This window comes from Henckelia pumila, chromosome 4 (genome assembly GCF_033568475.1).
Source record: "Henckelia pumila isolate YLH828 chromosome 4, ASM3356847v2, whole genome shotgun sequence".
Classification (NCBI taxonomy): Eukaryota; Viridiplantae; Streptophyta; class Magnoliopsida; order Lamiales; family Gesneriaceae; genus Henckelia; species Henckelia pumila.
Genome location: NC_133123.1, coordinates 205,798,509 through 205,825,215, shown reverse-complemented (window position 1 = coordinate 205,825,215; position 26,707 = coordinate 205,798,509). Strand labels below are relative to the sequence as shown.

General features: G+C 32.3%; 1 pseudogene; it reads left to right on the top strand.

Annotated features, from left to right (window-relative positions):
- Positions 1–26,707, top strand: part of LOC140862662 (uncharacterized) — a 36,399-nt pseudogene that overhangs the window by 7,153 nt on the left and 2,539 nt on the right.

Sequence of the window (26,707 nt, the reverse complement as noted above, 5' to 3'; positions counted from 1 at the left end):
GTCAGAAAAATTCTTCGTAAAGATAATATTACTATTCAGTATGATAATTATACTTACGGTAACTTAATTAGTACTTGTATTCAGGAAGGTTTATTTTTATGTAATGATTTAAAATTAAATAATCAGTTAAAAAGACAAAATATTTTTGAAAGAAAACAGCTTGGTCATTTCTGTGATCAATTTGGGATTGATATACCCAAGAAGAAGATTCATAAATCTTTAGATAAATCACATAGGAAGAGACATTTGTCTGAAAGACAAATATTGAAAAAACAAAAACGAAAAGAATTTCGAAATAATCAAAAAGATGCGAAGAAGAGACAATTTTGGAAAAAAGATAAGGATAAAAAGCCTTTAATTACCTGTCATAAATGTGGTAGACCTGGTCATTATGCTAATCAATATTGGGCTAAGGAGAAAATTAAATCTCTTGATATCTCTGATGATATTAAAAATACTTTATATGAAATTGTCATGAAAAATTATTCTGAAGAATCTCATACTTCTGATTCTAGTCCAGATACTGATGATATTATTAATCTTGATAATGATTCTTTAAATTCTTCAGAAGATTGTGATAATTGCATCCAAGGTCAGTCTTCTAATTGTTGCAATTATATTAGTAACAATGATGATGATAATGATGAATTTTATAAGTTAAAATCTCAATTTGAAGATTTAAGTATTAATGTTTTATCTGATGATAAAATTATTGAATTTTTAAAATTAATTAAAGATCCTAATCTTCGTACTTCTATAATTGATCATATTGATAACAAAACTTCTACTAGTTATACTGATCTTTTGAAAAATGATCAGACTTATTCTTTAAAAGAAATAAGAAAACTTTTAAAAGAAAAACACAGTGTTAATACTCCTGTAACTTTAGATAATTTAAAAATTGAAATTGATCAACTTAAACAGCAAGTTGTTATTTTACAACATGAGAATATTCGTTTTAATAGAAGGATTTCTGATTTAGAAATGCCTGAGTTAGATAATAGTTCTAATAATGTTTCAGACCAAGAACAACATTTATTTGTTCTTAGTAAAATAAAATCTCAAAAGTGGTATACTAAAATAACTTTATTAATTGATAATAATTATAAAAAAGACTTTATTGCCTTAATTGATAGTGGAGCAGATTTAAATGTTACTCAAGAAGGAATAATACCTTCAAAAAAATTTCATAAAACTTCTCACTCTCTTTCTCATGCAGGAGGTGAAAAATTACAGGTTAATTATAAATTACCAAAAGCTTATATTTGTAAAAATAATACTTGTATTCAAACAAGTTTCTTCTTAATAAAAAAAACCTTTCTACTCAAATCATTATTGGTTTACCTTTTCTTTATAAAATCTATCCTATTATTTCTGTAAATCCTACAGGTATAATTGGTACTTATGAAGGTAAGAATATTCACTTTCAGTTTATTACTAAACCTTATTTAAAAATTTTAAATTTCATCCAAGATCATATTGACAGAAAAATCTTTCATATTAATTCTTTAAAAGAAGAAATAAATTCTTTAACTATTGATGATACTTTGAAAAATCCTAAACTACAAGATAAAATTAAATTGCTTCATAACCAATTCTCTTTAGAAATTTGTAATGATTTTCCCAATACTTTTTGGAATCGTAAGAAACATATTGTTTCTCTTCCTTATGAAGAAAGATTTGATGAAAAGAATATTCCTATCAAGGCAAGACCTTGTCAGATGAATTTTGAATATTTAGAATTATGTAAGAAAGAAATTCAATCTCTTTTAGATAAAAAGTTAATAACTCCTTCTCAATCTCCTTGGTCTTGTACTGCTTTTTATGTCAATAAACATTCTGAGATTGAAAGAGGTGTTCCTCGTCTAGTAATAAATTATAAACTTTTAAATAAAGTTTTAAAATGGATTAGGCATCCTATTCCTAATAAAAAAGATCTTTTTGATAGACTATTACATGTCTTAATATTTTCTAAATTTGATTTAAAGTCAGGATTTTGGCAGATCCAAATTAATAAGGATGATAGATATAAAACTGCTTTTAATGTTCCGATAGGACATTATGAATGGAATGTTATGCCTTTTGGTCTGAAGAATGCTCCTTCAGAATTTCAGCAGATTATGAATGATATCTTTACCCCTTATAGTGACTTTATTATTGTTTACATAGATGATATTCTTATATTCTCAAAAAATATTGAGACTCATTTTAAACATTTAAACATATTTAAAACTCTTATTATTCAAAATGGATTAGTTATTTATAAACCCAAAATGGTTTTATTTCAAATCAATATTAAATTTTTAGGTCATAATATTGATAAAGGTAAGATTATTCCTATTCAAAGAAGTATAGAATTTGGTAATAAATTTCCAGATATTATTACTGATAAGACTCAATTACAAAGATTTTTAGGTAGTTTAAATTATATATCTGCCTATATTAAGAATTTAGCTAATGATACTGCTATCTTATATGATAGACTTAAGAAAAATCCTTCCCCTTGGACAGATCAGCATACCAATTCTGTCAAGAAAATTAAAGAAAAAATTAAACATATTCCTTGCTTAATGATTTCTAATCCTAGTTGGGAGAAAATTGTTGAAACAGATGCTTCTGATATAGGCTTTGGAGGTATTTTAAAACAATTAAAACCCCATAGTAAAGAAGAATATCTTGTTAGATTTCATTCAGGAAAGTGGAATTCTGCTCAGAAAAATTACTCTACAGTTGCAAAAGAAATTCTTTCTATTGTTAAATGTATTCTGAAATTTCAGGATGATCTTTACAATCAGAAATTTATTATTAAAACAGATTGCAAGTCTGCAAAATATATGTTTAATAAAGATTTTAAACATGATGTTTCTAAACAAATGTTTGCTAGATGACAAGCTAATTTAGCTCCTTTTGATTTTGAAATTATTTATAAAAAAGGAGAAGAAAATTATCTTCCTGATTTCTTAACCCGTGAATATTTATCTAATGATGGCAGGAATGAATAGGGGTCGTGGTGAATTTTCCTCTTATAGAGGAAGAGGAGGAAGAGGAAAACCCCCAAATTATATTGGCAATGCTCCAAGGCTGATAGCTCAATTTGGAAATCAACGCCTCATGGGCCAACATATTTCTAGTTCTTCTGATAGTAATACTATCCAAAAAAATGATCCTTTATATGATGAGTTTCAAGAATTCTTAAAACAAAAAGGTAAGAATAAGGTAATTCCTGATTCTGAAGAATCTTATGCAAATATTGCAAAAGAAAATGAAAATGATTCAGTATTATATACTGAGAATAAAAATAGAGAAATCATTCTTCTTGTAGAAGAAAAAGATGAGCAATGGAAAAATACTCCTTGGACTATCATAGATAGATATCTATCACATACATCATATGTTCATGGTGCTTATAAGCCAAGAGGATATTATGAAACCCTCTTAATCTCTACAAACACGGTGGAAATTACCCATTTTCAGAGTAATACTCAGCAAACGGAAAGTTATAACTTTTCCAAATTTATTATTAAGAAAATTATTTCTATTGAAGAATGGGGAATTTCTTCACTAGCAGAAAAAGAATTCTATTCTACTCAAAAACAAATTACTTTTAAATATAATTACTGGGATTATATAAAGAGTTTTTATACAACTTTATTCTACAAAAATTCAAAAAGAAAAAATTCTTGGTTCTTGAAAATATGTGAAAATAATTCACATGATAATATTCCCAACTGGTTCATAAACTGGTGGCAATTCTTTGGGCCTTCATCAAAAATTTTACCTGAAGAATTCAAAAATTACTTTGAAGATTGGATCAGATTCTCTCCAAGAGTTATACAGAACATGACTACAAATTGGGTCAACAATAATTTATCCTGCAATTTCTTTATTGAATTCGGTATCCCATGGATCTGGAAATGACAACTAGAATTTGGTTATAATGATCATGGAATTCCTTGCTTATGGAGGAAGAGCTTATCAAAGTTTTGGGAAAAATTGCTCAGAAATGATCTTGAAACTGGAAAACCACATGGCATAGAGATATTACAAAAAATGGAAGAAAATATCTCTCAATACAAGAATGATTTTGCACAACAGGAGAAGGAAAAACAATCTGATGTGATAAGTCCCTTCAAAATTATCACTCAGAAATATCAAGAAATCTACTCAAAAGAACAAATGATCGACTTATATTTTAAAGAAATAAAAAAAGATTTGTTTAAAAATATTGGTAACACTGATACAAAATCTGATCAGTCCATGACTTCAACTGACAGCCACAATCAGTTTATCAAATTAATGCATATGCAAGATGGACAGGATCCCGAAGATGATGATCTTGAAGAAAATCAAATTGATGAAACTTTTGAAAAATTAAAAGCATCGCTAAAGTCCAAGATTGGATGAAAAAGGAATCCTTTAAGATAATATATCATTTTCAACTTTTATAAAGTTTGTCAGAAGTTATTCTACTTTTTCAAGATGTAATAATGCATCTTTTTATTATTTTAATAAAAGTAGTTTTATAAGTTTAGCTTGGAATCCGGGGTTGATGTCCGGCTCTTCCTATTTATAGGAGTATTTTGTAAGTTTAGAGGCACGCTTGAGTTTGCTCGCCTCTCTCTTTTCTTTCTCTCTCTATCTCTCTTGTAATAAAAGCCTTTCTGGAAATAAAAGTAGGAAGTTTCTGTTTACAATCTTTGTAAGTATTTCTCTTTTTTATTTTGCCTATTTCTATTTTCTTATTTAATTTAGCCTAATGACAGGCTAAATTCTCTTTGCTAGATCATAATTATCCTACGAAATGACCATTGTATTGTAATGGTTTAAGATATTATGGGGATCAAAAGGGAGGTTAAAAAATTTCTATAAGGTTCGAGGTTAATATTAAGTAGATCAGATTCATGTACTACCCTTCAGCTCGTGTTTGCCTTGAAATGACTTTTAGAGCATTGTGGGTATTTGTTTTGAATCTTGATCTACTTAATTAGTCTCGATAAACTCCTTATATATTTTTTGTAAAAAAGATTAAATAATAAATTTTTTCCAATTTAATCGAGAACCTACCCATGATTCCATGATTCTCATGTGTCAAGATCCAGAATAGTATATATAAGAAGTTTACCGAGACTAATTAAGTAGATCAAGATTCAAAACAAATACCCACAATGCTCTAAAAGCCATTTCAAGGCAAACACGAGCTGAAGGGTAGTACATGAATCTTATTTACTTAATATTAACCTCGAACCTTATAGAAATTTTTTAACCTCCCTTTAGATCCCCATAATATCTTAAACCATTACAATACCATGGTCATTTCGTAGGATAATTATGATCTAGAAAAGAGAATTTAGCCTGTTAATAGGCTAAATTAAATAAGAAAATAGAAATAGACAAAATAAAAAGAGAAATACTTACAAAGATTGTAAACAGAAACTTCCTACTTTTATTTCCAAAAAGGCTTTTATTACAAGAGAGATAGAGAGAGAAAGAAAAGAGAGAGGCGAGCAAACTCAAGCGTGCCTCTAAACTTACAAAATACACCTATAAATAGGAAGAGCCGGACATCAACCCCGGATTCCAAGCTAAACTTATAAAACTACTTTTATTAAAATAATAAAAAGATGCATTATTACATCTTGAAAAAGTAGAATAACTTCTGACAAACTTTATAAAAGTTGAAAATGATATATTATCTTAAAGGATTCCTTTTTCATCCAATCTTGGACTTTAGCGATGCTTTTAATTTTTCAAAAGTTTCATCAATTTGATTTTCTTCAAGATCATCATCTTCGAGATCCTGTCCATCTTGCATATGCATTAATTTGATAAACTGATTGTGGCTGTCAGTTGAATTCATGGACTGATCAGATTTTGTATCAGTGTTACCAATATTTTTAAACAAATCTTTTTTCATTTCTTCAACATATAAGTCGATCATTTGTTCTTTTGAGTAGATTTCTTGATATTTCTGAGTGATAATTTTGAAGGGACTTATCACATCAGATTGTTTTCCCTTCTCCTGTTGTGCAAAATCATTCTTGTATTGAGAGATATTTTCTTCCATTTTTTGTAATATATCTATGCCATGTGGTTTTCCAGTTTCAAGATCATTTCTGAGCAATTGTTCCCAAAACTTTGATAAGCTCTTCCTCCATAAGCAAGGAATTCCATGATCATTATAACCAAATTCTGGTTGCCATTTCCAGATCCATGGGATACCGAATTCAATAAAGAAATTGTAGGATAAATTATTGTTGATCCAATTTGTAGTCATGTTCTGTATAACTCTTGGAGAGAATCTGATCCAATCTTCAAAGTAATTTTTGAATTTTTCAGGTAAAATTTTTGATGAAGGCCCAAAGAATTGCCACCAGTTTATGAACCAGTTGGGAATATTATCATGTGAATTATTTTCACATATTTTCAAAAACCAAGAATGTTTTCTTTTTGAATTTTCATAGAATATAGTTGTATAAAAACTCTGTATATAATCCCAGTTATTATATTTAAAAGTAATTTGTTTTTGAGTAGAATAGAATTATTTTTCTACTAGTGGAGAAATTTCCCATTCTTCAATAGAAATAATTTTCTTAATAATAAATTTGGAAAAGTTATAACTTTCCGTTTGCTGAGTATTACTCTGAAAATGGGTAATTTCCACCGTTTTTGTAGAGATTAAGAGGGTTTCATAATATCCTCTTGGCTTATAAGCACCATGAACATATGATGTATGTGATAGATATCTATCCATGATAATCCAAGGAGTATTTTTCCATTGATCATCTTTTTCTTCTACAAGAAGAATGATTTCTCTATTTTTATTCTCAGTATATAATACTGAATCATTTTCATTTTCTTTTGCAATATTTGCATAAGATTCTTCAGAATCAAGAATTACCTTATTCTTACCTTTTTGTTTTAAGAATTCTTGAAACTCATCATATAAAGGATCATTTTTTTGGATAGTATTACTATCAGAAGAACTAGAAATATGTTGGCCCATGAGACGTTGATTTCCAAATTGAGCTATCAGCCTTGGAGCATTGCCAATATAATTTGGGGGTTTTCCTCTTCCTCCTCTTCCTCTATAAGAGGAAAATTCACCACGACCCCTATTCATTCCTGCCATCATTAGATAAATATTCACGGGTTAAGAAATCAGGAAGATAATTTTCTTCTCCTTTTTTATAAATAATTTCAAAATCAAAAGAGCTAAATTAGCTTGCCATCTAGCAAACATTTGTTTAGAAACATCATGTTTAAAATCTTTATTAAACATATATTTTGCAGACTTGCAATCTGTTTTAATAATAAATTTCTGATTGTAAAGATCATCCTGAAATTTCAGAATACATTTAACAATAGAAAGAATTTATTTTGCAACTGTAGAGTAATTTTTCTGAGCAGAATTCCACTTTCCTGAATGAAATCTAACAAGATATTCTTCTTTACTATGGGGTTTTAATTTTTTTTAAAATACCTCCAAAGCCTATATCAGAAGCATCTGTTTCAACAATTTTCTCCCAACTAGGATTAGAAATCATTAAGCAAGGAATATGTTTAATTTTTTCTTTAATTTTCTTGACAGAATTTTATAAAGAAAAGGTAAACCAATAATGATTTGAGTAGAAAGGTTTTTTTTATTAAGAAGAAACTTGTTTGAATACAAGTATTATTTTTACAAATATAAGCTTTTGGTAATTTATAATTAACCTGTAATTTTTCACCTCCTGCATGAGAAAGAGAGTGAGAAGTTTTATGAAATTTTTTTGAAGGTATTATTCCTTCTTGAGTAACATTTAAATCTGCTCCACTATCAATTAAGGCAATAAAGTCTTTTTTATAATTATTATCAATTAATAAAGTTATTTTAGTATACCACTTTTGAGATTTTATTTTACTAAGAACAAATAAATGTTGTTCTTGGTCTGAAACATTATTAGAACTATTATCTAACTCAGGCATTTCTAAATCAGAAATCCTTCTATTAAAACGAATATTCTCATGTTGTAAAATAACAACTTGCTGTTTAAGTTGATCAATTTCAATTTTTAAATTATCTAAAGTTACAGGAGTATTAACACTGTGTTTTTCTTTTAAAAGTTTTCTTATTTCTTTTAAAAAATAAGTCTGATCATTTTTCAAAAGATAAGTATAACTAGTAGAAGTTTTGTTATCAATATGATCAATTATAGAAGTACGAAGATTAGGATCTTTAATTAATTTTAAAAATTCAATAATTTTATCATCAGATAAAACATTAATACTTAAATCTTCAAATTGAGATTTTAACTTATAAAATTCATCATTATCATCATCATTGTTACTAATATAATTGCAACAATTAGAAGACTGACCTTGGATGCAATTATCACAATTTTTTGAAGAATTTAAAGAATCATTATCAAGATTAATAATATCATCAGTATCTGGACTAGAATCAGAAGTATGAGATTCTTCAGAATAATTTTTCATGACAATTTCATATAAAGTATTTTTAATATCATCAGAGATATCTAGAGATTTAATTTTCTCCTTAGCCCAACATTGATTAGCATAATGACCAGGTCTACCACATTTATGACAGGTAATTAAAGGCTTTTTATCCTTATCTTTTTTCCAAAATTGTCTCTTCTTCGCATCTTTTTGATTATTCCGAAATTTTTTTCGTTTTTGTTTTTTCAATATTTGTCTTTTAGACAAATGTCTCTTCCTATGAGGTTTATCTAAAGATTTATGAATCTTCTTCTTGGGTATATCAATCCCAAATTGATCACAGAAATGACCAAGCTGTTTTCTTTCAAAAATATTTTGTCTTTTTAACTGATTATTTAATTTTAAATCATTACATAAAGATAAACCTTCCTGAATACAAGTACTAATTAAGTTACCGTAAGTATAATTATCATACTGAATAGAAATATTATCTTTACGAAGAATTTTTCTGACTCTTTCAGCAAAGAGATGAGGAAGACCATCAATAAATTTGGCTTTCCATTGATTGTTATTACAATCCGGTAATTCATAAATTCTAGAAAGAAAAGTATATTTATACCATCTAAAATCGGTAAGAGTCTTACATTTCATATTACTCAAAAGAGTTCTAATATTTTCACTATTATCAGTAAAACGACCAGTAAAATGTTCAATAATAGTCATAATAAGACTATAAACAACATTTTCAGTCTGATTATTATTTTTTATTTTAATAGAATCATAAATATCATTTTTCTGTTGTTGAGATAAATAATTATCCCACCAACCTTTAAGTTGGCCTGTAAAACCAGAAATAAGCATTTTTGCTATATTCTTATCAGTATTACCAGCACTTTTACAAACATTACTATACATAAGCATTCTATGAGCAAGATTATAAATCTGCTTATCTGTTAAACCATCAGCATTCCATTCATAAATGCTTTTCCCATTATAACTATTTGTTATAATGTACTCTTGTTCTTCATTAAGAACATCCAAAGGAGTAGGACGAGAATAGTAATAACGATTTTGAGTTGGCCTATCGGCCCATTTCATTTTTTGAATTTTATATGTATCATCATCATCAGTATTATTATTACTAAATGATTCATTATTATTAATAACAGAAATATTCATATTTTTAAATTTTTCTGATAAATTTTTTCAAATTCAGAAACAGAAGATTTAAATTTAAAATCTTGTATTTTTGGAGGAGATTGAATAGAAGAAGAAGCTATGGAAACTATATTTCTATCTTTCTTTTCTTCAATGTGTACATTAGACTTGATCTGTTGTATGACCAATAAAATATTATCGATATTCTTTTTTAAAGAAGTCAATTCTTCTCCTAAAAGAATAAGATATAAATTAGTATAATTTTGCTTTTCAAAAAGTTGATTAATATGATTAATAGTAACAGACAACATATCATCCTCAAATATTTTTGAAAACGCATTAAAATTTAAAACATTTTCATTCTTTTCTATTTGAAAAGAATTCTGTGGAGGATACACAGATTTCTGAATATTTCCAGAAGAAAGTTTATAATTTCTTTCTATAACAGAAATATAATCAACAAGAAAGGTTTTTATAAACAAGGGAACAAAATAAATCATTTTATTTTTTTCTGCACAATCTTTATAAAAAGTATTAATTATATAATCAAATTCTTTTTTGGAAAAACTCTTAAAATACCATTTTCTAAAAGATTTCCATTTATGATCACAGAATTCTTTATTAATCTGAGCTCTTGCTCTAGATCCTTTACTGAAATCTATTTTGGTTGTACTATCCATTTAAACAAAATTCATTTCTGAGATAGTATCTGATTCTGTAATGTTCTGGACATTTTCATGTACAATATTATTTCTGTTTATAATAACCTCTTCAATGTTATTATTTTTAGAGAAATCAGATCTAACTTCTTCTCGAATTTGAGAAGTAGAAGCTCTAGAAGATTGAGAAATATCAATTATATAATCTAGAGGAGAAATATAAGATCTAACAGATTGAGATCTAGTAATAGGCAAATAATTTTTATTTTGAAATTGTATATTAACAGATCCTTCATTAGTCTGTATTTCATGCTGTAAATCCATATTCAAAATAGGATTTCTAGGAATAGAATTTTCAAAAGTCCACTTTGATGAAAAGTCTATTTCTTCCCATTTAATAGATCTACGGGTAGTTATTTTAGATTTATTGAAATTAGTCTCAATAAGAACAATTTTATTATTCTTTTTGTCAATTCTTTTACACATTGGATTTAAAGTATAAAGAGGTTTATAATAAATATGATAACATATACATATGACTTCTATTCCAACAGAATAATTATAACCATGAGTCTTAACATTTAATGTTAAAGAATCTAAAATATTTATATCAGTTAATGATAAAGAAAGATTTGGATACACATCAAAATAAACTGGACCATGAGCCAGACTGGATTCAATTATTCCGATTAAAGATTTTTTCCAATTTAAATTTCTACCATCTCTTAAAGCTGCAATAAAGCTTTCAGGTAAACCTTCCAAAGTAAGAGGTCTAAAGGCAATTTGAACTAGATCTATATGAAGAAATTTATAATCTTTAGAAAATGTTAATATATCTTTTTCATTTAATAAATGAATAACCATCTCTTCATTATTAAGAGGAATTGAAGACTCGGTAGTCTTAACAATTTGTTTAAGACCGATTTTTTCAAAGGTTCCTAATTGATAGAACATTTTAGGTTCTATTTTAGGAATAATCCATTTATTTAATAAAACAGTATTACTCAAGAATATTATCATATATATGTATAGATATATGTATATATTTATTACGATATATATATACATATATATATATATGCATTATTGTTATTAAATATATTATTATATATAGATATGTGTATATATATGCATTACGATATGTATATATAAACATATATAGATATATATATATATATAATATAATAATAGTAATCATGCTTTGCATTAAATGCAAAGCATGATTGCCGAAACAGCAATTGGGCTGACTGTCCGAATTTAATTCGGGCAGTGTTCGATCAGTAGGTGTAGGGGTGAGTCTGAAAATGTTTCGGGCAGCCTTATACATATACATATTTTTCGAAAAAAGTTTTGGATCCGATGCGATTTTATAAAATATTTTTTATGAAATAAATAATTAGAATGTGATTTTAATTATTTATAGTAAAAGGAGTTTTACAAGAAAATCAATTATTATTGAATTAATTAGAAATTAAATAAAGGAGTTTATTTAATTTGTTAATTTATTTAATAATTGTGGCGGTTAGTGGTAAAATTACAAGATACATGAAATTGATGAATTATATAATATGTGATATTATATGCATGAAGGATGATTGAGAGCCATGACCAATGTGCTAGGTGTATGTTAGGATATTTTTTATGTCTCAACTTGTATAATTTTATTTGATAAAATTAAAGTGAGTCTGGTTTATGGCTCGTTTCCACCCCTTGATATGTATCCCTTATGTGCCATGGCTATTCAAATGTAAATATTTGTAATAGTGGGAGATCAAGATTGGAAGATGGTGGACCCGATGATCAAGATGCGACATGTAAAATATTGGAAGCTTATGTAATAAGTTGCATTTGCATCCCTGCATTTACCTAGGATTTGGACCTTGATCCATGCTTGGCTCGCATGGATCAAATAGTATTGACAATCGATCATCCTTATTTAATTGTCATATTATGATATATGCGATATATAGTAATATGCATGTATGTATATTATTCGATAATATAGTTGCATGAATCCGGCAAACATACAAACTCATGGCACGCGATTTTAAATAAAATGATGAGACAATTTCAAAATTAAAATCCCTCAGTTTGAATATGATTCAAAATTTATATCAAGCCATAAAAGTAAAAATTAAAAGAGTTTAATTTATTCTTGTCTTCCATCAACGGTGGTTGCATGTTGAACGCTACCCGCGGTCAGTGTTTGGCTCATATTATTGGAGAGACCTGGACGCCGAAAAGCTGTGACTTCCACTGCCATAGGTGATGTGAATTGGGTGGAACTCCCATGACTTCAGCTCATATTATTGAGGGAACTCATGGCGACCGTCTACTACGATTCAACATTGATGGGTCGGTTTGACACTCGAAGATAAACGACGTCATATTATTGGGTCCTTATCAAGAGTGAGGCGAAACACGTAGAGGTTGCATGAGGATGCAATTGGGCTCTACCTTTTAGAAATTTTGATTGGCTGATATTATCCGGGATCATAGTTATCTAGATTGGACTCTACATGCTCACTAAGGAAATACGATTTCCCGTTTTCATCAGAGGGTGGTGAAAATGTCAAAATAGTGGGAGGAAATTTATAAAATTAAAGTACATATTTTATATCTTAAAATTATTTTAAAATAATCAGTAACGATTATCTGTTTTCATTTTCAGTATGTTTAAGATGTCGACACGCAATCCACTTTCTGCTATTCTCGAACAAAACAAGCTAACCGGACCTAATTATCAAGACTGGCTAAGAAATATAAAGATTGTTCTAAACTCTGAGAGGATTGCGTATGTGCTTGAAAAGAAGCCACCAAAGGAAGCAGCTCCTAACATCAGTGAGACTGAGTTAGCCAAGCTTGAGAAATGGTGGGACCATGATCTCCAAGCTAAGAGCTACATCCTGGCTTCTATGTCGAATGAACTGCAAAGGCGGTTCGAGGATGCTGCGAATGCTGCTGACATTCACTTTCATCTGAAAGAGTTATACGGTGTTCAAACTCGATCAGAAAGACATGCAACTGTGAAAGAACTCATGACTACACGCTTGCTAGAAGGGGCTTTGGTCCATGAGCATGGTGTTAGGATGATTGGGTTAGTTGAGAAATTAGTGGGACTCGATGTGGTTATGCCTCATGAGCTCTCGATTGATATTCTCTTGTTGTCTTTACCTTCCTCGTTCGACGGATTTGTGGTTAATTTTAATATGAACAAGATAGAGGCCATCCTTGAAGAGTTGATCAATATGCTTGTTAATTATGAGGCCACAATCAAGAAAGAAAAGCCTGTTCTGATTTTGGGCTCGTCGTCTGGGACGAAAAAGGGAGCCCAAAACAAGGGAAAGAAGCGTTCTGCCCCTGCAGTTAAGAACAAGCCTAATAAGAAGCCATACAAGAAACCTGCTCAAGGGCCCAAAAGACCAAATAAATCAGAACAAGTCTGTTTCCACTGCAACAAGCCTGGACATTGGAGGCATAATTGCACTGAATATCTTGCCCAGAAGCGTTCTGGCCATGGTATGTTTTATATTGAAATTAATATCTCAATGAATTCTTCTTCTTGGGTATTGGATACTGGATGTGGTTCTCATCTATGCAATGATTTGCAGGTGATGACAAGAAGCAAGAAACTTAGAGAAGGTGAAACCTTTCTAAGACTTGGAAATGGAGCAAGGGTTGCTGCCAAGGCCAAAGGAGATATTATTTTAATATTAAACAATGATTTTATGTTGCTTTTGAGAGATGTTTTGTATGTTTCTGATTTGGTCAAAAACATTATTTCTATTTCTATGCTTGATAGAGATGGTTATTCTTGTGTTTTTGCAAAAGGTGTTTGCAATATATATAAGAATGAATGTTTGATTGGAACTGGTGAATTACAAAATGATCTCTATAACTTAAAATTAAAAGATATTTCATTGAACAATGTCCAAACAGTAACAACAACAAATAAAAGAAAACAAGATAGTCAAAACCCAACACATATATGGCACGCTAGACTAGGTCATATTTTTCAAAGAAGGATGCACAAACTAGTGGGAGAGGGCATGTTCGACATGTCAGATATAAACTCTCTACCTACTTGTGAATCTTGTCTGAAGGGAAAAATGGCCAAGACTCCCTTTAATGGGAATGTAGAACGTGCACATGGTCTTTTGGATTTGATCCACACAGACGTATGTGGCTCGCTAAATGTTAGCACTAAATATGGGCAGTCCTACTTCATTTCCTTTACTGATGATTTTTCGAGGTATGGGTATGTTTATTTGATGAAATACAAGTCTGAAGAATTTGAAAAGTTCAAAGAATTCAGATCTGAAGTAGAGAAACAATTGGGTAAAAGTATTAAAACACTCCGATCTGATCGAGGTGGAGAATACTTGAGTACTGAATTTTTGGACTATCTTAAAGAGAATGAGATTATCTCACAGTGGACTCCACCAGGAACACCACAATTGAATGGTGTTTCTGAACGTCGAAATCGAACTTTGATGGATATGGTTCGATCTATGATGGGATTCACTGAATTGCCTAGATCGTTTTGGGGCTTTGCGCTTGAAACTGCGGCAATGTTGTTGAATAATGTCCATATGAAGGCAGTGGATAAAACACCATATGAGATATGGATGGGAAAGGTTCCCAAATATTCTTATTTGAGAATATGGGGATGTCCTGCTTACGTGAAGCAGACAGTGGGAGACAAATTGGATAGTAAATCCATTTTGTGCTACTTCGTGGGATATCCAAAGAACTCTGTTGGATATTATTTCTATCATCCAAAAGAAGCAAATGTGTTTGTTTCTAGAAATGTCACCTTCTTGGAGAAGGAGTTTCTATTAGATAGAAAGGCAAAATGATAGAACTCGAGAAAATTCGAGATACACCCACGACTGTAGAAGTTGAACCCAATCTCCAACAGCCAGTAGTTGAATCACACATACCTAGAAGGTCTGAAAGAATAATCAGACCGCCTGCAAGATATACGCTTCTTCATGAACAAGGCCATGATGAGCCTAGTGATGGATGTGATCCACGAAACTTCAAAGAAGCAATATCTGATGCTGAATCATCTAAATGGCTTGAAGCTATGTAGTTCGAAATGGACTCCATGTATTCGAACCAAGTATGGACTTTAGTAGATCCACCTGAGGGAATTGTTCCCATAGGATGCAAATGGATTTACAAGAGAAAACTTGGGGTGGATGGGAAGGTATTGACCTTCAAAGCAAGACTAGTGGCAAAAGGCTATACTCAAAGACAAGGAGTTGACTATGAGAAAACCTTTTCACCAGTCTCTATGTTCAAGTCAATTAGAATATTGCTAGCCATAGCTGCATGGTATGACTATGAAATATGGCAGATGGATGTGAAAACAACATTCCTCAATGGAGACATTAAAGAAGAGATCTATATGTCTCAACCTGAGGGTTTCACATCAGTGGGAAGTGAGCATAAGGTATGCAAACTTCAGAGATCGATCTACGGTCTCAAACATGCATCTAGGAGTTGGAATCTCAGATTTGATAACACTATCAAAGAGTTTGGTTTTGTTAAAAATCCTGAGGAGCCATGTGTGTACAAGAAAGTTAGTGGGAGTGCAGTGACATTCCTAGTACTTTATGTTGATGATATCCTTCTCATTGGAAATGACGTAGGATTATTGCAATCAACTAAAGTATGGTTAGCAAGTAAATTCTCCATTAAAGACATGAGTGAAGCATCTTATGTATTAGGAATACAAATCTATAGAGATAGATCAAAGAAGATGCTGGGGCTCACCCAAGTCACGTATATTGATACCATACTTAAAAGATTCTCTATGAAAGAGTCCAAGAGAGGATACTTACCAATGTGTCATGGTGTTACTCTATCAAAATCAATGTGCCCTAAGACTGATGAAGAGATAGAGATGATGACACGTGTTCCCTATGCGTCATCAATTGGTAGTATCATGTATGGTATGATATCAACGCGTCCTGACTAGCTTCCAATGTGACGTGGATGATTCGAAATCGACTTCTGGTTTTGTATTCATGCTTAATGGTGCTGCTGTCTCTTGGAAGAGTTCCAAGCAAGACACAGTTGCGGATTCCACCACTGAGGTCGAATACATAGCAGCATCTGCTGCAGCCAAAGAGGCAGTTTGGATGAGGAATTTTGTCCAAGAGTTGGGCGTTATTCCAAATGGAGTTGATCCAGTCCCGGTGTACTGTGACAACACTGGTGCCACTGCTCAGGCAAAGGAACCAAGGTCTCATCAGCGATCCAAACACATACTGAGGAAATTCCACATCATTCGGGAGATTGTGGGAAGATGAGACATATCTATCGATAAAGTTGCCTCTGCAGATAATGTTGTTGATCCACTAACAAAGCCCTTGCCAGGACCATTGTTTGAGAAGCATCGCGAAACAATGGGATTAAAACTAATGAGTAGTTGGCTTTAGGGTAAGTGGGAGATTGTTAGAGTAGATGCCCTGCAAGCCAAATGTTGGTCAGGGATTTTATTGACTCAAGTGTAATAACAATCTTTATTTTAATATAATTAATCTTTTATCTGGCATTTTCTTTATCTGTATACCCATGCAAGTTGCATAGATAAAGACCTTGAATATACTATAGTAAGATATGAGGTTGTACATGTGATGGCAATCATGAAACACATATTATTAATTACTGTATATTCTAAATCAAGTTTCTAGTCGATTGAGCCTTCCAAAATAAGGATAAGGATCGCTCGAGCTCGAGACTAGAATCTGTGATGATGTGTACCACGTTTCATTGGTATGGACATAGAGATGTTCAATCATACAGATTGGTGCACATACGATGAGTTCACTGAACTACCCTCCCTCGAACTTCCCAAGTGGTTATCATTCATCGAGTGGATAAGTCCGTGGTTATGGTTGTACACCATTAGTCCTTACGACCCGGGACAACAATGAGGCTCTACATGCTAGGACTTTACTTTGACTCGTTTACCGACTCCATGAGGGTCATTAGGTGGCGAGGTTGGGTGCAGTTGCAACACATGTAGGAGCCAGTGCATTGTAGTCGGGGATTCACCGCTCACCTACGGGTGTGGATATCCTATGTGATAAAATGAGATAATAGTGCATGGAATCTCTGGCCAGAGTGTAAGATATGTAGTAGAGTAAAGTGTTTACCAAGTTACACATACAATGCCACTATGTATTCTCAAAGACATCACATCGTTATCGAAATTCACGTGCAACCCTCGATGAACCAATGGTTGCAGTTTCGATTGAGATATATGAGATGAAGGGACTGTACTGTAAGTTAACCATAATCGACTGGTTCTTGCAGGCACTATCAGTGATACCTAGGGAATCATGGGGCGGTGCTACTTAACGCTCTTACCATGATTCGATGGGTTAAATCCAAAATGAGTTCTGACATTTTATGATCAAGGAGTTGATGCATAGAATGAGGCTAATAAGGGTAAGCCTGGACCTACAGCTAGCTGTATCCCTGAACCATTGAGGGTTACACAAGTACTGGTTTTCCTGTTCCCGTTGAGATAATAAATTCAAAGAGTTGAATGTATGATGAACAAATTTGACTGGATCGATAGATAAGCTTTATAAATGGTTTATAAAGGCTTATAGAAATTTTGAGAGAAAAATTAATTAAAAGGGTTTAATTAATTTTTTCGAGTTGGACTTGGATTTAAGGACCCATACAATATATATAAATGCATATATTATATATATATATATTATATATATATATATATATTATATTATTATAATATTAAAAAAAAAGTTAAATGAGTTGTCGGCAATAATAGCCGACAATCTCATTTAATCCCTTCAATCAATTGATTGAAGGGATTGACAAAAGAAGAAAATTAAGTGCATTGGATGCACAGAAAATTTTTCGTTCTCTCAGCTCGAAGCTCTCAGAAAAGGCAGAGAAAAGAAAATGTTTCTTTGCTGCTAAAAACTCTCTTCTCGGCCAGTCATCTTCTTCAATTTTTCAACGAAAATTTCTTCTTCTTTTAAGTGCAATTTAGAAGAGGAACAGAAAATCCGGTCGTGGACCTGATTTGAAGAAAGGAGGAAAAATCCAATTGATTGTTCGTAGGGATTTACAACAAGAGCTATTTTCGAAATTGTTTCGAAATAGTTGAAGCCATCGTCAATCTTTTAAGATTGATAGGTAAAATTCTTGAAACACCCTACGTATATTTATTTAAACCATACGAGTCTCCAAGCATATTTTGAACTTCAAAATAATTTTTAAATTTCCGCTGCGCCTTGGGCACGATCGAGATCCGAGATCCAACAGTTAGTTTCCTACATGTCACATGCACAGGTTAGAATATTGTTATGACATCTTAATGCTGATTGTACCTTTTTTTAAAAGCAAATAATTGGATTGTGCAGAGCGCACACACTCAGATTTTATTATGTAAACTAAAATTTTGTTTACCATGTAATACACAGTCTTCTTCTATGGATAGAAGAGAAGAGTTTGTAGTGTAGGCTTTGGTAGTTCCCATGTCTGAATGATGCCATAGCACTTCGACTGGCTCAACCATTTCTTCTTTTCTTTCAAAATGAAATATGTTTTCCTATTTTCCCCTCTCTCCTCTATTTGTGCACCTCAAAAATGATTTTCATGTCCTAAAATTTATTTCTTCTGAAAGATTGTAGTTTTCATCAGGTGATACTCGATTTGCAAAATTCTCGAGAATGGACAGTGCTTCATGTTGCTGATAATTCTTGTTTGCATTACCGGGCTGTAAGTTTCACACTTTTGGGCCTATATTCTTGATGTTGTGGACAAACTCTTTTTGAAATGTGAATAACTTAATGTGATTGTCCCGTTGTGGAAAATTTTATTTGGTCTCATTTCCTGGTCGTGTTTAAGTAGTAAAAACTAACCAGCATGTTCTTTTCTTGTGACATTTTTAAATTTTCTTATTTCCTCAATTATGTATTTCATCTGTTATGACTAATCATTCAAATGCATTTCTTCTACTCAAAGGCAAAAATCTCAGCAACTACAATTAATAAAGGCTCAACAGATAAATATGATAGCATAACAAATCATTGATCTATGACTATATGCTATGCAATCAATATATAAGCGGTTAACTATAATTAACTCACTTACCTGTAATATTTTTATCTGATACAACTTGAGCCTTCTTTTCTGTACTTTCTTATTGCCTAAAGTTTCAGCTGGGGAAATTATGCTTATATGTCTTCATCTGCTGGCGTTTAGGCTGAATCGATCTTTGCTGTTGTTGTCACTATCTCTTGCTTCATAGCTATGCTGCTATGAAAGTTGTAGTGGAGGTGATGATCATAGTGTTTTCACAATTACAGAGGCGTGAATAAAAATTCAACTCTGTCTAGTACTACCGGTTCATGATTTCGTTCTTCTCTTACTGGCTTGAAATCAACTTATGCGTCTCTACTATTCTATCATCTTTAGCATATACGGAAAGAAACAATTCTGTTTACTTACCTGCCAAAAAATTTCAGTACTTCTTCTGGAAACTTCATCAACTTCTTGCTAAGTCCTGGAGTTGATATAAAATCAAGCTGATTCTATGTTCATCTGAATATGCTTCTCTTGAACAACTGATCCAGCTCTTCAAATCAACTCCTTTCTAGACATAGAATATTCTGTATCTTTCTGAGTTGATGATCAATAGCTTTGCTGTTGTTCAACTAACATACTCCTCAGTACAATCGGTTCAAAACCTTACCTCAACACGGTTCTGTTCTATCTGAGGTTCTGTTCTGTCTGAGGTTCTCATGCTATCTGCATAAGCTGTCTTATTCAATAACAGAAGTAATATATATGGCAGAGATTATAACATACAATGTCAGTATATCATACATATAATCTCATGCTTCTGAATTGAACACATACTTGCAAAGTATCATGCTTTTTCATATATTACATGCTTAAGACGAATTCACTATTTCTAATGAATTCAAAAACTCAGGCATACATATCAACATATAAGCATGTAATTCTATCAGTAAAGCAAGTAGTGGCAATCAATACTCATTGTCGCATACAATTCTGTAAAGCAAGTAAAGCATAATCATGCAATACTATAAATGCATGCGACTCAATCTACCCTGCTCAACTTCTATCTTAGTCCAAGACTTTATGCTCTGATACCACCTGTTGTGGGGACCCGGGTTGCTAATCTCATCTTAGGACCCGGGTTGCTAATCTCATCTTAGGACAATAAATGATTAATTAACAATTAATCAAACAATACATGAATAATAAACCAAGAGCTAAAATTTTTTTTTTTTTAAAAGAAGGCCCCTCGCTCGATCGGGTAAATGTTACCGATCGAGCGAGCATAAAATTGCAGCTCTCGGTCTGAATCCATTTTGGCCTCGCTCGATTGGTGAAATCTTACCGATCGAGCGAGCCCAAAAACTCACTCCTCTGTTATGGCAAAATACAGGCCTCGCTCGATCGGTGAAGTTCACCCGATCAAGCGGGCACCCTGTCCAGAGAATAAAAATGCTTCTTTGCTGTATAATTTGATTCCAATCTCATACACACCTCATAAAAACTTCTAAACATGCTTCTAGATAATTTACATGCATTCAAACTAATATCAAGTGATCTAGAATACATGACTCTCAAGTAAAAATCAATACTTGGCAAAAACAACCTATACAAAGGTTCTTGCTTTCTAACATGTTACCAAATCATAATTACATGTCAATCTGCTTAAAACCCGAATCACCACATGCTATCTCTCTTCTCAAGCTATCCAAGCCAACTCTAGCTTGATCATGCCCCAACCTGATGCAATGCACACATACAAACAAATCAACAGCCGGATAACTCCGGTGAGAATAAATCTCAGTATGAAAGACATGCATATACATCATAAAAGCATATGGAATCTATATGCTATAAAACTCTAAAATCATAAAACATGTAATAACATGTAAATCATAGAATCATCATCGATGCTTAAACTCTTAACACATAATGATTCATCTAAAGCAATAGCACATATTCATATCTTGAATAGCGCATCACAACATGCTAGCATTTATAACTGCATAATCTAAACCATAGAAAACTCTAGGTTAATGCATAAATGCAATGCATGTGCCAAGGAATAGGCTGTCAAATCTGATATCAATAAAGCTTAGTTCTTTGGGGATCCCGAGGAATAAAATAACTATCAAACCGCCGACACTCCCAATCGAGGCGGCATCAAGTATTTTAATCCTCTGACTTTGGTGAAATTATAGAGAGTCTTCTGGCTCTGAAAGCGAAGGCTGCAATCCATGCCACTCAACTATAATTCTCCAAACGTCATTTCGCAATCTAGGCTAATCTGCCCTTATGCTTTACAGGCTGGAGTTCAAGATGAATGCAACATAAACTGTATGCATTAAAGACTATAAAACATCTTGAACATATAATCACATAATCAATCAAAGCATCAAAACTCATATAAATCACATAAGAGCACTGAAACAACTAAGTATGTGATTTCAGGATAACTCAAAAACCACCACGTTCTCGAGTTGTTCTACCTGGCAGGAATAATGTTGATTCATACCTTTCATCGCGATTCAAACCTCTTGAATCTGTTGCCAATTCTGATCATCTCAACGCTAGCCAAATCGGTCATCAAAATCTTCTTTTTCAATCAATGCTACTTGAAGGTATTCTTGATTCAACTTCAAACACTTCAAGTCATTCAAACTCGAACTCGTCGATTCAACTTCAATAATCTTCAATTCAAATCTGAAATAGATTATAACATATCTAAACATCAATTTCCAATCTGAATCGATGTTTCTTTAAAACTTATTCAATTCAAATCTTGCTAATACAATCGGAATTCAAACCGACGTCGCAACTATTCGAGTTCGATAAATCTTTCGATTCAAATATCATTATATCTTCATTTTAAACATAATCTCATATTCAATTAATCCACAATAAACTTGAAAATGAGCTCTAGACATTTAGAATGTATAACAATTCAAAATCTTGAACCGGCGGCGTAACGATACGATTTCGATCTTTCCAAAAGCTTAAACCTCAATATGACAATCATATCAATCTCATATCATCACCAATTCTACAGCTAAAATTCGAAATATGCAGCTCCATAATTTCAGAATTTTAACAAGTCTTTCAAAAATCGGAAACATGTTCAAACGACGATCTTTTCACGATCCGTCTTAGATATGCTATCGTCGTATATGCTAGAACATGTTTATACAATCAAATCTTAATTCTAACAACAACTTAAAATTCAAACATGGTAGAACTTCACAAAACTTATATCAAAACGTAGCACTCGGAGCTGTGATCGCAAATATATGCTCAATCGGAAATTCTACCGGGGGGATCAAAAGATATCGGCATTTAAAGGGACAAAAATGGCTTTGGAACCCTTTCTCTCTTTCTCTCGGCAACTTTCTGATTCCTTTCTGATTCACACGTGAAAGACTAGGAAATATGTGAATTTTGGATATATATTGGCCTATTTGCAGTTTAGTCCCTGAACTTTGGCTTAATTGCCATTCAGTCCCCGGACAAGCGATTTAATTCAATTTTAATCCTAAATAATTTAAGAATATTAGAATTCAAGTCTAAACTCTAAATATTCTCAAATTAAATATTCTCGGATTAAAATTAAATCATTTTGGACCTTATCGCATTTTAGTCCTTGAACTACTCAATATATGCAAATGGGTCCTTGCTCGAATTTCATCCTCAAATTCAATTCTTGATATTTATAATCTTGGAATTCACATCTTAAATTCCATAAATATCAATTGCAAATATTTTTAATCTTTTAATTTAAGAATTTCGGATATTAAAATCTTAAAATCCAAAAATCCTCAAATTAAATATTTCTGACCCGAAATTAAAATCTCTAATTTTCATAAATTCTTAAATTCATCTTTTCTCTCTTATTCGGAATTTAAATCTTAAATCCCGTAATTAAGAACTTAATATTTTCGGGCCTTACAGGGAGTATGCTATAGCGTAGTTAAAGCTTTTAGAATAAGATTATAATGCATGAGTACTTTGCATTGTAGTGCGGATTATAGGCTTGGACATAGCGCTGGTCTACCTTGCCTAGGTTATGAGATACGGAAGTATTATTCGAGATATCCAGATTGAGTATGCATGTATTATGTGTTTGCATGGATTATGTGATTGCATGTTTTATATGCCTTTATATACAGCATGTCATGACTGTATGATGCATACATGAGCATATTGAGTTTTTACCTTAGAGGTATCCTGTAGTAGGGCACTCACCCTACGAGTTTGTGGATTGTTGGATACATAAGTCTTGTGTCAGGTCACCGTGATGGTTGGACACATGTACTAGTATCAGCTCACCATTATCCACTGGGTATATGAGCCACCTCCTGATGCGACGGCGCAACGTGCTATATACCCTGGGCCCGGTCTTTGAGCTTGTTTCTTGACCTGAGAGTCTTGGTACCCAATTCACTTGCATACATGCACACATAACACCGTATACTCATACTCTCGTACTGAGCTTATCATGCTCACGTCCCGTACTTTGTTGTATCTTGACACCCTATTCCATGGGGCAGGTCTGCGGCTGGATGAGGCGGGTGGTTCCAGGAGAGCTTAGGCGATGGAGGACCAACAAGATTATTGTCTAGGCTTTTGTTTCAGTTGTATTTGGGTTAATACATTGGATTTTATTCGATATGGTTGTAAACAATATTTTATTGTTGTTTAAGTTTTCCGCTGTTTAATTTCTGATTTATTTATTTAAGTTTAATGCATGCTTAAGCTTCTGATTAGTAGGTGATCACAGTGCGGGTCACTACAGTCTAGCTGTCTATTTTTGTCGGCAGTGACACTCCTGTGATATAATAATGGATCTCCAGTGCCTTACATGACTTAAGATAGAAAGTGATTCTTGTAGGAGTAACATATAAGCTGAATATTCTTGACTGGGATATCAAACCATACCTCTCTCCCATAACTTAAGATAGAAAGTGTCTTATAGGAGTAACAAATACGCTGAATATTTGTAAGGCACGAGATTATTTAATTTAATCCATGATCATTTAATTTAATCTGAGATTATTTAATTTTAATCCGAGTATATTTAATTTAGAAATATTTAGAGTTTCGATTTAAATTCTAATATTCTTAAATTATTTAGGATTGAAATTGAATTAAAATAAGGGCCGAGGACTGAATTACAATTTATGAAGTTTTTAGGGACTAAAGTGCAATATTATTTGAAGCTATCAGATTATTAGTTGCTTCATCAGCATGTATACGTGTGATGTATAGAGAAATTCAGAAAATGGAGAGAAATTGAGAAACAGAGCCGAGATCTTCTTTGTTTTCTTTGATATTTGATTTTCAAATCGCCGTATCTTTTGATCCGATCGTCCGATTTCGATTCCGAAAGGTGTTCTGGAATCCTTACGACAAGGGCTTCGATCTAGTGTAAGTTTTTACTTCTTTCGGCATGGTTTGAAGTTCGAAAGTTGGTAGATATCAGATATTGATGATATGTATATGTTCTTCGACATTTATGTATTCCGATATCGAAACCGGGTTGAAGAATTCATGTTGCTTGTACTTAGTCCTGATTTTCATCTTGTGTTCGATGGTTATAGCTGCTGTTATATGGTTTTATGGTGATAATTTCTGTTGTGTTATGCATATGGATTGTATTCGAAGTCGGGAAATGTTTGATATTTCATTGGTTACCGATTTTCAATCGCTACGCCGCCGATTTAGGTTGTGAAGTTGTTTTGATAGCCTATGATTGAGCTGAGGATCTTGTGATTGTATACTGATACTTCTTGATCATAATCGTTACATTTAAGATTAGTTTCAAGCTCGATCAACTCAGGAAGTCTGACTTTGAACCGAGGAAGTTTGCTGGAGGTTTGAAGTGATTGTATTGACGTTATATTGATGAGTTTGATCCGATTTTGGATTGATCATCTTGAATGAAGTTTGATATGATTGTTCTGATTGTTATATTTTAGATTGGAAGTGTTCAGAACCAAGATATACGAAGGTATAATGACGACATCACGAGTTAGGGAGTTTGAAACTCAAGATCGATTATTCTTGAGTTGTCCCGCCAAAACCACATACTTGTTTATGTTTTGATTTGATTTTGATGTTGTCGATCCATCCCAGGTAGTGGATCTTTGATTTGAGTCGATATGATTATGATACGAGATTTTATTGAATTGGTTCTATGCCGAGGTCGGAGGTTGACCTTATTTTCGAATCCGGAATGATTTCGATAGATGGATATCCATGTCAAGATCTTTTACGAATCTTGATGGCAACGATGTGATATGAATCAATTCTTAATCGATATATGCGTTATTTACTCTATTGTTGAGTCGATTATGAATAGAGTCGATATGATTTATTTAATGCTTTATATATGTCGATTATACTGAGAATGATTTCTCACCGGAGTTTATCCGGCTGTTGCTTTGTTTTGTATGTGTGCATGACAACAGAGGGGGCAGGAGCTAGTCAACGACGACATTGATAGCTCGGGAGAGAGATTGAGCAAGTGAGGACTCGGGTTGTAGCTGAAGGACTAGGCCTTTGAATGTATCAAACTTAGTAGACAATTAGAAACTTGAAGCATACTTTTGAGACTTTGTGTAGCTTGTGGTATTATGCTCCTTATGATCTTCGTTTGATGTAATAAAGACATGAATTTATACTTGAGTTGTTATATGTGTATATATGCATGTTCCTGATTTTATCAACCATGTTTGAGTTGGTTTTGGATTAGATTTCCAAGTCTTGACAGCATAAGTGTTTCTGCAGATTTTTCTGGGCAGAGAGGCCGCTCGATCGGTAGGATTCAACCGATTGAGCGAGGCCTTAAAAATGAAAAACAGAGAATTGAAATTTTGAGCTCGCTCGATCGGTAGGATTTGACCGCTCGAGCGAGATCAAAATATGCTCAGACCCGATAAATGAGATTTCCAGCTCGCTCGATCGGTAGGATTTAACCGATCGAGCGAGGTGCAATATTTTTTTAAAAAAATTTATTTGGTTTGAGTAATTTTTTAAATACATGATTAATTGTTTATTAATCGTTAATTGCCATAAGATGATATTTGCAACCCGAGGTCCCCACAACAGGTGATATCAGAGCGTTAAGTTTCTCGAACTGAGAATAGATGAGCGCGGTAGATCGAGTTTTTATTCTGATTTATATATTCGTGAAGCATGTGTACTATCTGAATTGATTTACAGCTTTAAAAATTGCATGCTATATGTTATCTGATATCAGTGGAAGCATGTTAGACTGCAATTAAATCAGAACTCGGTCTCTTGAGAAGACATTGTGTGCTTATTAGAGGAGGGACTGAAACATAATTGTGTTATGATGTGATGATGAATTGTATACTAATCTG